Source organism: Osmia bicornis, chromosome 9 (assembly GCF_907164935.1).
Source record: "Osmia bicornis bicornis chromosome 9, iOsmBic2.1, whole genome shotgun sequence".
NCBI lineage: Eukaryota > Metazoa > Arthropoda > Insecta > Hymenoptera > Megachilidae > Osmia > Osmia bicornis.
The window spans coordinates 2,144,511-2,158,093 of NC_060224.1; the positions used below are offsets into that span (position 1 = coordinate 2,144,511).

At 36.8% G+C, this 13,583-nt stretch overlaps 1 long non-coding RNA gene across 1 annotated transcript; it reads left to right on the top strand.

Moving 5' to 3' along the window:
- Positions 1-11: 11 nt before the first annotated feature.
- Positions 12-13,286, top strand: LOC114876810. Its single transcript, XR_003789456.2, has 2 exons — positions 12-12,812; positions 12,876-13,286. It is a non-coding gene; the product is annotated as an uncharacterized LOC114876810 (long non-coding RNA).
- Positions 13,287-13,583: the final 297 nt, after the last annotated feature.

The window sequence follows — 13,583 nt, forward strand, 5'->3', positions numbered from 1 at the left end:
CCTAGAGACCAACGGACCGCTAAGAACGGTAACCAGCTTCTAAAGAAAGCGAAAAAGGGACACAGGTACGATATTATCGTCTCCCCCTCTTGGATTAAGGATGTATTTTTTTCCTCTTGTATGGTGATGTGAAGCTGCTCGTTTAAACTAACAAACAGACAAAGAACACAAGTGTTTACATGAGAAGAACTGCGCGATAATACAATCTCTTTAAACAACAACAAAAAAAAAAGACTATGATAACGAGTAATACGCAAGTAGTAACAGAGCACCAGCGCCTTTCAGTTTCTCATGGTACAGATATGCTGAGTGTGAACACACCATTATTTGTTCTCTAAGCTATTATATACAAAAAACAAAAACATTAAGCGTGAAAAAGACGCAGGCGCGTCTGCACCGCGAAACCGTGATTCAAGTATATGATATAACTTCTAACAATTCTATTATGCGCCGTCTATGAAGATATAAGATGTATGTATTTTAGATTATTATTATATATGATTAACTTGCAGAGACGCATACACATACACATATACTACACAACACTCGGTTGTATTATTTGTTTGACGAAATGGTACGAAGACATAGGCAAAGCTGCATTAGCTATTTTTAGAAACAATAACTATTTTCTTTCATTTTTTTTTTCTCACGTCGTCTTACAATCAAAATTCAGCACCGTAGCTTATGACACCAGTATGTTTTATTCTTTTTCGTTTTGTCCGGAATTCTTTCCAAAACAATTACTAAAATCTTTGCTAACAGGATATGTATGCTAATTATTATTTTCTTTTTTTTTTCTCTTCTTTTTTCATTGAGGAATACTTTACAGTGTATAGGGGTAAACTTTAAGTATGTTTGCATATATTCATCTACTGCTCTTTAGCATTAAACCAATGTATTCGTTCAGTATGTTTCTAATTAACGATTCTAATTGGTAATTAACTAACTATCTTCCCCAACCTCTGTTAAGGTTTTGATATTCTGATAGAATCCATCGTTTCTCGATGAGTCTTTAAAAGGCATAATCAAATTATCCTTACGAGATAGTATTCGTGAAAATTTTTGGTTTCTATTTATCTTCCTCTTTTTATCGAAGGTATTCTTATTCATTTTCGCAGCTTTGCAATACTTGTGCAAAGCGATCTATGTATAAGATACAAATGACGAATTTCCAGTGTGTATACAGATGGATTAATTTTTTGAAATTCGTACAATTCATTGAATGAATCGGATCAGTTTGAATGAGTGAATGATGATGAAAATGATCAGATATGTATGTGTGATGAATGATTATTCGTTTTTTTCTTCGGTAAATTCGTGATTAAGTAACATTTGCGCTTAAATTAATCAAGTTTTATTACATATTTCTCCCAATGTAAAGTTTGGAATTAATTTTTAATTCTAATCGCCAGAATTTCTCCATAGAATTTGGCTAATCCTTTTTTTTTTCTTTGATCTAGTTACAAATGCAACGTATATTTCAACAAAGAAATTCAAATTTTTTTTTCCAAAGATATTGCATTATAAAATGACAACGGTGATTTTTAATTTTTTTTTTTTCGCAATCTTCCTTTCTTTTTTTTGACCCAAAAGAAACACGGATATATTTAAATACGTAGACTGACCAAATTTACTTGAGGTGGTGTTTTAACTAATCCGTTATTTTTCTTTTTATTTAAAAGAAGGCATAGTTTTTTTTTTTTTTAAATACATCTTTAGTATAACTCATTTTTTTTTCTCTTCGTTTTGTAAGTTAGCTGTAAGGTAAATTAAATAAGTTGGCGTATGTATATGCAGATCTCAATCGAGTGCATCCATGCGTGTGTGTGGCTGTGTGTGCCTGCGTGAGAGGATAGACAGGAAAAAATGTGCAATTTCGAACTTTCAATTACTTTCTCCATCGTCTCGTAGTCCAGTAAAACAAAATTTTTAATCGTATCTATAGCATCTCTGACAGCTGTGCATCGCGTTTAAAATGGTTGACAGGAGTTCTAACGTAAAATCTAATATTCGTTTCGATAAACAACCGGTTCTCATCGAACCACCGTCTCGGTTCGTTCTGATTTTTCTTTCGTGTAAAACGTTGCCGTGCAACGGTTTACTCGAAGACAAAGTTGGAGCAGAAGTAACGAGAGTAAAAAGAAATAATTCGTCTTCGTTTCTCTCCCTTTTCGTAATTCGACTATTAAATATTTTCTCAAGTTTGGTTAGTTTCTTCAGCATCAGTCTCTCTCGTGATAAGAAATTTCAAGTTAAGAACGCTTCGAGAGCTCCACGCTCTCAATCGAAATTCTTCTGATAAACGAAATCAGTTTCTTTTGTAGCACATGAGTGGGGTAATTGATAAGAGTCAATCCGTATGTTCGATCAAATTAAATAGTTTCTGCTCTCGACGGAAGAGGAATCGTCTGAATTGTAAATTGAAAATTAGGCAGGGTTAATTTCCGTGCCAAATTTAAATTCTCGTTTTTCTGATTTGAATCGAGTATGTTTATTATAGATTCTAATTGATCCTTAATTTTTTTTTTCTAGAAACGATTTGGCTGATAAGAATTTTAGTATTTGCCCAGTGATTAATCTTTATACATTCGAGTCTTTTTTTAACTCGGATCAAATGAAATTTTTTCAAAGTGGTATTAGAAATTCTCTTGAGAGCTCATCGGACGCGAGGTTAAAGATAAAAAAAAAAAATTCAACACTGCCGTCCTATGGGAGATTGATTGAATATTAAATTTTGAACGGTACGAGGAGATCGTCTCACAGACGAATTCTGTAAATAAATCGACAGGAGGGAAATTGTAATTTTCTGGAGCGTTTGTAAAAAACAGAAAACGAAAAAAGAAAAACGGATTGTTTCGTGTATAAAGGATTTAGTGTACATATACGAACGAGGGGACAGACGTGTATTATGTATATATGTATTGTATACATATTGTAAGGGGGGGGGGGAAATGATTCTCGGTATGGCAACGGCGTTTTGTTCCGTTCCGATCGAGAGCATCAAACTAGGATTTCGATCTTTCAAGTACAGCAATATTTCAGCTCGAGTCTCGCAGAGAAGCGAAAAATAGTCAGTATGTGTGTGCAAAGAAAAGTAGAACAGACGAAAGGAAAATACCACCGCGTATCAAAGGTTGCAAGGGTTGATCTTTGGGGATGAGGGATAGAAAAGGGAGGGTGCTCTTGAAGTGTGTTAAAAAAGAAGGCGTCGCTAGATGGACGCATATGAAAGAGCGTACGAATTACAAAGTGAATAATCAACCAATCGATAATATTAATTTTAAAAATGATAAGAAATTAGCTGTGATGATGACCCTATAGGTACTACTAATTTTTAATTGGTAACTGATCAACTTATATATATATATATATTATATATTATATGTATATGATTAAAAGTTAAGCTGGGGTATAATATAAGAAGTGCAAGTACGATGATGACAAGAAAAAAAAAAAATTAGCTTTCTTTCGGAATAGAAACGTGAGAGACAACACGAGAGGCAAAGAAAGATAACACTAGTGTGTTAATTGGTGTTCTATCACAGAACATAATAGGGGATGTTTTTCTTTGTCTTAATTGAGGGGCTCCGGTACCCTGCACTCTCTTCAAGCGTTTACTATTAATTATCCTAAAATCTAGTAATTAAGGGATGTAACGCGCGCGCGATCGTAGAACACAAACAAAATGCTCGATGATAGCGTTAATTGAGGAGAAATGATGTGGGGGGTGCAATGTTTCCGCGACAAAAGAAAAACTGAAAAACAATGTTCTTTTAGGAACTCTATCGAGTACGTCCATCTTGTGTGTGTCGTAATCCACCTTCGTGACTTTAAGATGAGAACATAGTTAGTAGTTCTAATTATATATATATGAGCCAACCAGAGAACTTGGGTCGTTTCGAGCGAAAAAAATAAATAATCGGATCGAGGTCGTGTCGAATTTTTCTCTTTGAAACGTGCTTCCGGTCGTGCATCACTCACGTACGTACGCTTCGTTCCGTTTCCGGTTTACACGAATATTTTCCGCGAATCGAATCTAAAAGTGTAACACCGCAAGCGAAAAGAAGCGATCTTTTTTTGTTTCTTCTTTTTCAAAATTAAGGTTGGGTGAAAGAAACGATCCACGCTCGGCTGGCAATTATTGTGATATTGTAACGTACAAAATCGTTCGTCGCGAGTTACACGAAAGATCGAGTAATAATCGATAAGACAAAAAATTAAGATTCTCGTGAAGGCTTCACGGATGTGTCATGGTTCAATTGCGCTAACGATAAGTGTGTTAAGCCTTGCGTCTGGTTCACATTAACGCGTATTTTATTACTATATCTTCGTTATGATTCTGAGGAAGATAAACCTATATCGCAATAACTGAAATGAATATTAAAAACTAGCTTTAATATTTTCTAACGATTTGGCTGTAGAGAATTTCTTAAACGAATTATTTGTAGAATGTTACTAGTCAACGTTCAGAAATGATATTTCTTTTTTTTTTAGCAATTCTTGGGGCCATTATTAAATTTAAGTTTCAACGATACGTTGAAATAATTAGTGTAATCCTGACCGCTATCCAAAGTTCTTATCTTTTCCGAGGGCCATTGGTGACCCATCGTTAGTCCCAATAACGCTCGTAAAATAGGTTCGCATTGATGTGAACGCGGCATTAGGAACTATTGATTGCGGTTACTTAACACACGTTGTACACAGAAATATGCACACCGTGATGCATCCGTCGACGAACATTGTATGGTGTACAAAAGCACATATAGAGCCAATATATGTGCTGTTGTACGTCGAAACTTCATCCTACCACGTATCTTCGTACCTTACAAACAATTTTCTTTTGCTGGTCTCTTTCGAAAGTGAATTGTATATCGTATGCTTTAATGATTCACCTGTAAATGTGTATCGTGTTAATAACAGACGTTGTTTACCGCGTTACATGTTTTTGGTTTGTTGATTTGTTACGTAGAGAGTTGTTCTTCTTTAACGCAGTCGAATTTTTTTTCTTCATCGTGTCAGATGATGCGTTTTTCTTTTTCCGAATGCAAGTTAAGTATTTTGGGAGCTTCCATGAGAAACAGAAACGGGGATTATTCTTACCGTCTTCTGTTGATCACATTCATCGGTGACGCCTGAAAAACTATTCCTACGGATTCATTCGATCGAAACGTGGATTGTTTCTTCTTAAAGGCGAATTCTCATCGAATTGGAAGTTCTGTCGCGTTCGAGTATCTTCGATTCGTGCACGATTATTAAGTAAATAATTTAATCATTTTTCTTATCCGAACAACTTTGGTTTCTTTTGTGTTCTTTTTTTCTTCTTTTAATTTCTTTTTTTTTAATTAGGTTTATCATGGTGTGCTCCTTTTTTTCTTTTATAAATCATTCGCGTATATAGTTTTAGGTTAATGACATTGGGAAAAAACAGTTTCTTTGTTTCTTTCTTCCGATTTACTTTAATTTGATATATAAGTATTTTTTAGGCGATTAAGATAGAAATTTGGTCAGGTGAAATTTTTATGGTACGTTTAAACGTTATTCGATCGAGTCTTTTTTTTTTATTTTTCTTTCGCTTTGTACGTCTTTAAAGGTTCTTCTGAGCGTAAAGAAACGCTAAAGAGCAGAGGAAAAGAGATCCCATACGAATTTTGCATATCCTTACTCAATTCTCGTTAAGGAAAGAATACCGGCGCTTGTCGAACGTTCTTTTTAAAATTAAACGAAAAATCATAGAAAGTTCAGCGGTGAAAAAATAAACGAAAGTACAGGCGAACAAAAATTAGCCGCTCATCGAAAGAAAAAAAAAAATGGAACCAAACGTCTTCGAACGACAACGTCAAACAACAAACAAACAAAAAATCATCGCGTCGCGTCTCGAAACGGTTTCCCCTCAAAAGTATTTTTCACGAGGGTACCTCGGGACGCGATTCGTGTCTCAATATAATATATATCGTGTTTTATTGATTTTTCATGAGATGCAAAAGAAAAATGAAAATCAACAAGCTCATCGATTTCATAAGGAGAGCGCACTGATCATTATACAGGGACACAAAACACAGCCACACGAAACACTATGTCGATTAATTAATTAAGCCTTAAATTTAGAATTAAGTTGAAAGGTCTGAGAGAAGCAGAGAGTAGAGAGAGAAAGGTTCAAAAAAAAAAAATGGGGAAGGGAAGAAGAAGGAAAGAGAGAAAAAGCTCTGTCTTTTTAGAAACGTGTCATGGTCTACTATTACATGTATCTCAATCAGTATATTCTTTTTTAATTAATGGAAAGAAGCTAGAGCTTAATTTTAGTCTAAGAATTAATATGAATTCGGTACGTTCATTTTACTTTGTTTTAGTTGTGCCTCCTTTTTTTTTTTCTTTGATTTTCAATCATGTGTGTTTTAAGATTCTATTTCTTCGTGTTTTAATTTCGATTCTTTAACGCGTTCGCTGTGGACGGAATGAAATAAGTGAACATAATATTGATAAGTAATATAATGTGATCAAGACCGCAGCGAACGCGTTATGTATGCGTTTCCTACCGCCGTTCGGGTAGAATCGGCAAAATTCGGGGCACACGTTTTGATCTCAATCGTTGGCGCGAAACAATACCTCTTTTTCCTTTTTTTAAATAATACCATGGATAAAATCGTGTTGTATTGTCATGGGATCACGCAGAAGGCAAATTCCATCATATTTTCAAATCTGTTTTTTCATTGGCGTCGCTTTGCATTCGAATCGAGCGATTTTCGAATACGAGGCGACGCTTCTCGAATTGAAAAAGGTGCAAAAATAAAAACACGCTGAGTGGTCGCATGACGCGTATACATATCGATCGATCGGCGAAAATGAATGAAAAAGACATTTTCAAAGAGCTATAGACCATCGCGGTTAAGTGAAAATACGATTTTTACTTACGGTAGCAAGGAGAAGTCGCATCTCTGATGACGAGCCTGTCGATGACAATATTTTTTATCCTTCTTCGTGCTGCTGCTTCGTGAAAGTCCGTCAAAGCCGTACACCAGCGCGATGCGCGAACGGATAATTCATTTTTCTTTATATTTTATTCCACGACTGAATTCAAAATGAAAAACAGATAGCAAAAATATTCTCGTATCAAAAGGATAAAAATGATGCAAAAATAAAATTACGTACGATTCATAGATAATCCGTATCGTTCTGATGTGCGGCTAAAATTAAAATTAAGCGTAGGGGAAACGGATCGGCCGTTATGGCGGCAAGAAAAACGCACTGACTATTTTAGCAAATCGAGATTCGACCATGTACCTTGATATATTACCTTGCGAATGTTTCCAGAAAGTATGTACGCGTCTGTAAACGAATGACCGAGAGAGAAAGGATTAAAATGAATGTGCGCGTGCATGCGAGTGTGCCAAACAAGTATGCCTGCTGTCCAGCGTGAGAGATAAATATAAATATATATATATATATATATATTAAATATTATATATACGGAGGAAGAGCCTTTGGCTCTTGAAGAAGAAGAAAAGAAGAAAAAAACGGACGTGTTTTGTCCTGTACACTGGATAGAAAAGAATCTTGGAAGGAAATCCAAGCAGCTTGAAGAGAGAAAAGTTATTCGAAAAGGACTCGTAAGGAAAAACGCGTCCGTTTTTGGGTTCTCCATATCTCGCACGTGCAGAGCGGTTCGCACCATTGCGATCAATACTGAAAAATATGTATACAGTCAGTCGGAATGGATGTTTGAGAATGTGTGGAAGCGAAGAATTTGTACAGCGATTGTGCCGTCGCCCGCACGTGCGTGACAATAATTTTTTTCCTACGAGTGGTAGCCGGTGTGCGACATATAACTTTAATTTCGTTTCCGTTCTATTCTTCGTTTCGAGACTCGACGCGGAGAGCAACGTTTGCGGTGAGGAAATTCATTTTTTAAGATAGAAAGTATTATTTTTTTATGACGCTTCTATGTCGAACCGTCAATTACTAAATTACACGTGCTGCCAGACATGTCCGTTCCAATTTTAATTGGCCAGTAATAAGTAACTATGGACGCAATCCTGAATCGTGTACCTAGTCTCCATCTTGGCGCTGCGTACGCTTTATGGAAGCAGTTTAATAATAATTTTCTCTACCATATGGATGGTATTTGAATGATCAAAATGAAGAATTTCAAATGTAATAGGATGATTACTGCTTCTGTAGAAAATGCAGTGGAAAAGGGGTCTCTACATCCTCATTTTCTTTAAGAAATTCCCTTTTTGCAAGTGGACTGAAAGGTTAGAACCTAGACTGTTACTTGTATTCAAGGATTTCTAAACTGTCCTCTATAGAGGATCTGATGTCCAATAGAAAAGGAGGATCGATTGACCTTCATCTTTTGATGTGTTCCCATTTTGGAGGCTAATCGATCAGGATGAAAAAGTTTGAAATGCTTAGAAAGCATAATATCAAGTACAAAAATGGTCTAAAACAAAATGGCCTCTCACGCGCAGATGTTCCTCCTCCGTACGAGTACTGTCCTACAAATCGGGTGGCATTTCTTCTTCGAATCGTTTCTGTTACTTTCATTTTTGTAAGCTTATATTTTTACACCGAGCATCGCTGTACAGAGCATTGTTCTGCGAAACTCTGGTCTGCTTTAAACCGAACGACGATAGAAGTTAAAGAAAAAAAAGAAAAAAAGCAAAGCGAGGAAGACTCGTGCGCGGTGTGCACCGAAAGGCACTACTTTAGAACGAAGCTTATACTTTGGAAGCGACAGGTCGCCATTTTCTTTTCCTTCATATCTCGCGCATTAACGAAGATCAAAGATTCTCTGATTTTCAAATGTACCACCGAATTAATCGCCCGATACGATTTCCGTATCGAGCGGGCACAAAAGCAAAAAGCATCAATCAAAGCAAATAGAAAAAAAAAAAAATGGTATTTTATTATCGTGTCAGCCCTGTTGCCTTCGCGAGGTATAGGCTTCACGAGTCCCGAATAAGGTTATATAAAAAACAAAAAAACAGAAGATGGTCAGAACTTTTGTTCTGTCGCGTTCCCAACGAAATAATAGAGGCGACGAGTTTATCGTAGGCAGTAAAAATCATTAGATACAATTAAGGATACACCGAGTCGCGATCTCTGTGATGACGGCGATATATACGCTAATACGTGAAGATACGAGGGAAACATGATAAATAAATAGGAGGGAAAAGACGAGACGATGAATTGTTTGTCTCGCTAACGACGATGAGAACCGAGAACGATGATTTTTCCCCGTTCGTGTCAGTTCGATAACTCCGTCGCGGACACGATGCAATTTACTGTCAAGTTTTAGGGTACATAAGAATAGAGTTATTTAATGTATATCTATTATTGTACGTAAAGAACACACACACACCAGAAGTACGTTTAAGGTTCGACTCCGAAGCTCATACATAAGAAATATAATTGTATTATATATATTGTACTAAAAGGGTGCCCGTTTCGCGTGGTTAAACACGGTGGGAGGATCGATTGGCGATAAACGATCTAAAAATGAACGTAAACGATTCTTAAACAATTGTACATATGAAAAGAAATTTCGGATCGTGCGAATTCTGTAGAAAGCGGGCAACAGAGAATATTTTGTTATGTTGAAAATGGAAGAGCGAAGAAAAACGACGGAGGAAGAAGAGAAGAGTTCATTTTCGGATATATAAATATGGCTGCCGCTGCTGCGTATTTTTGAGCCGTACGTTTCGAGTTGACGATTTTTAAACAGGATCCAGTCGAGACATGGATCATTCTGCGGCCTCAGGCTTGGCGAGATAATTGAAGGAAGAAGAATGAAATGGAAGAAAAGAAGGGTGGCGAATAGAGAAGAGGAAGAAATCGAAGGACCACCGTCGGTTACGCGCAAGAACGAGAGAGATTCCTTTATCATTCCGAAAGTTGGTCACATCCGTTAACTTATACACACGTATTATACCGAGGAAGCATCGATATAAATACATTCCGGTCGCAAATCACGCATAATCATCATTTTTACTGAGAGAAGAATGAATCTCGACTGGACGCAACTCCTGTCGGATCTTTTTCCAAGGAAAAAAAAAAAAAGAAAATGGAGGACCAAAACTGAAGAACAAGAGACAAGATAATGACGGGAAGATTATTACAAAATGGCGCGCGCGATCGACGGGGAAAGAGATCAGTACTGATTGGCCACCTTTCGACGCGCATCCCGTTGTTTTCTTGGCAAAACAATCGTCTCGTGTTTGCGTGTCCCGACGCGAAGAGAACTGTGAATAATAAAAAGTAAGGAACCGAAAAGATAAAAAAAAAAGCAGGAAGTAAAGGTGTGCGGAAATAAAAGGAGTGTGCACTCTCGTGATAGAAAGGAAGACTCAAAATTTTTTCGATACACGAATATACAACTTATATGTATAATCGTCTACTACGAGGCTCGATAGAGGTACAATTATTTTTTGCCGTTTTTTCTCTTATCTCGAGAGGAAACGCGTCGACGTTTCCATTGCGAGGGGCAACAGCTATTACGGCGCAGCGATTTTAACGTGAGCGACGATGGTTCGAATGATCGAGGTGATCCTCCGGAAAGGAAAGGAAAGGGAAACGTGACGAAGAAAAGAGAGCCAGTAATACTCCGAGAACAATATATAAAGTGAGAGAGATATCCAAGTCGTACCTAAAGCGTAATCGTTTATATCGTAATTTTGGTACTGTTATTCTAGTATGTTCACGCGTTTCGAAGCGATCGACGTGTGTCTGTATTAGTTGCAGAAGAAGAGGAGAGGTAGAAGAGGTAATGAAAATGCGAAGGAATGGATACAGAGGTAAACGAAAGAGATTAAAATGGCGGCACCGAAAAGGGAGAAAGAATTCATTACGAGAAGGGAATGTATTGTCTTTCAAGGTCGTCGTTGACGGAAGGGGGTAGCAAGAGAAAAAATGGAGTCTAAGCGAGACTGAAGTGAATGTGAGCGGATTTCTAAAAAAAAAAAAAAACCCACCAGAAAAAAATGTCTTTTTGAAAACAAAAAGCGCCAAAAAAAATCAGTGTATAAAAATCAGCCGAGAATGCATGTGTACGAACGAGAGGGAGGGAGAGAAAGCGAGCGAGCATGATTGAAGATGGAAGAAAAGTTCCACAAAGGGAAGATGGGAGTTTGACGAAAAACGACGACGATGATATATATCCATAGAAGAAAGAAGAAAAGTGAATGAAAAGAAGTGAGAATTGTTCGGTGTGCAATAAATTGTCGAGGAAATTGAGAGAGACGAATCGAAAGAAGAATTTCTTGGCTCCTCTTCTGCCTAGAGATAAGGATTTGGTGCGAGGATGATTTTTAGAAAGCTAAAAGAAGAGAAATCGTTGATTCGTGAGATATACGTCACGATTGACTGTAAGGAATATTTCAGTCCAGCACAATACACTCAGGCATGCACACCGCATGCATACATATACACACGCGTACAGATATCTAAATCCCGTATACATAATATACACGCATGCGTATGTGAAAAGAAACAGAGGAAATGCAGAAGAAAAGAAGAAGAAGAAGCGAGAGAGGGGTTTCTATTTGAACTCGTTTAATGTTACAAAGACAAATAACGCGTTTATGTGAGTCACGTGTGCAAAATTCAATCAAATGAACACTGGACGCACATATTCTCAACTACCGTACATCACAGCATTATTACTAACACGTAGAAGTACGAGAACCTTCGGAGAGATCGTGAAGAAAGATACGGCACGAAGCGAAGTGAAAGCTGCCACAGGGTGACGACTGAAAATTTTCAACAGGAAATCACCGTGTGTCACATTGGAAAGGAAAGGAAATTATGATACTCGCATACATACATGCACATCACATACAACGCATTGAAGTTTCTTTGATGTTTATCCAAAAAACGAGTGGAGCCGTTTCTTGAACCAAATATGGATGAAGAGAACACACATAGCAATTGAGAAGAAAATTTCTAACCTTACCTAGGATAATCCCTTTGTTTTATTATCCACTTTCTTTTTTCTCAATCTTATAATTTTTCTCCTTTCATATCAGTATGAAGAAACTAGCCAAAAGCACATGGTAGCTATGATGCGTCCGACTTATTCTCCATACAATCTTTAGTCCTATTCTGGCCTTAAAAAAGAAAAAACATCCAAACACACTACGCATATCCCGTCCACACATTTTTCTCTTTACTATCACTTTTTTCTTTAGGGCCCTACCCAGGGCCCGCAAATGGTTCATCTATGGAGTAACAACTTCTGGGATCCATGAAATCTGTCCTTTTCAGGGCAAACGATCTCTCAAACTGTCTTTTTCAAGACAAGAATTTGAAACCGTCCTTTTCAGGACGAACATCTGGAACGCCGGCCGTTCTAGGTCGGGTTTCGAAGATCCTTTACAGGACGGAAGTTCTGTGAAGCTTGTCCTTTATAAGGACGCAACGTTGAGGAACATTTCTCGGAAGATCTTTTAAATAAAGCTTTAATGTTCTGTGTACCTGAACCCTGAATACCCTCCCTACCATTCCATTGTGATATTTTAGGACCAATTTGTTAATTGTAGTCTCGATGCATATCAAGGTCAATGTCTTGAGTAATTTCAAAGTAATATAATTGCAAAGTAATTTGTTTCTATCATGATTTTGAAAATATCGTTGATATACAGTTGTAATGTCATTTAAAATTCAGCTGATTCTCATACAGGTACAAGAGGAATTATAAGTTACCTATGTAGATAATGTATGTGCTGTTCAGCATGACTTCAGCATATTTATTAAAAGGTGAAGGAAATCCACTGTGGAACATTCAGGAAGAAGTATGTCACGTTTCGCTAGAAAAACAAGTGAGTTTTATCGTGACGTCAAGTTTGTATTTGATTCTAATTATTTTAATTTCTGTTTACTAGGTTTATCACTGTGTGCTGAGAATATCGTCATCAGTTATCTTGTCACGCAATACGAAGGAAGGAAGGAAATGAAACAGCATGAGTAGCCTACTTTCACGAGAATCATCAACCTCAAATTACAAAATTTTCAGATGACTCATTGGAAATTAACTCCACAGTTAGAATACTCTTAACTTTCATAGTTGCAACTCTTGTCGGGGTATAAAAAGAAACTTAAAATTGCAAGAGTCAAGGAGAATGAAAGATTCAGTTTAAATATAGCCTTTGTATGTTCAACCTATGTATCTTTTCTTTCATCAAGTCATTGCTCTCGAGTCAAGGCTCGATCACAAAATGGTGGGGATGCGTTAAGATGGAAGACAGTTGACTTTGTATGCAGTGGAATAAAATATGCTCATTTAAGATGCAATAGGATGCTCATTTTTATTCAACGATTTGGTCTCTTCTCGTTCATTTTTGTTGAAACGAAAGAGATGATTTTATATTCCTGTATTTCTTTGCTTTTTTATTCGTTTGCCGTGTCAAATAAATTTAAATACACGTATCGAAATAGTTATGGAACTATTTGTCATAGTTTTAGATCAATTCTGTCATTGAGTTATACATAATATCTAGCACTCAATGTCAGTTTGGAGGGTAGAGTTGATGGGTCTGTTTTGAGCTGACATTATTTGAAGTAAAATACTTGAATTCAAATTATGAATCACA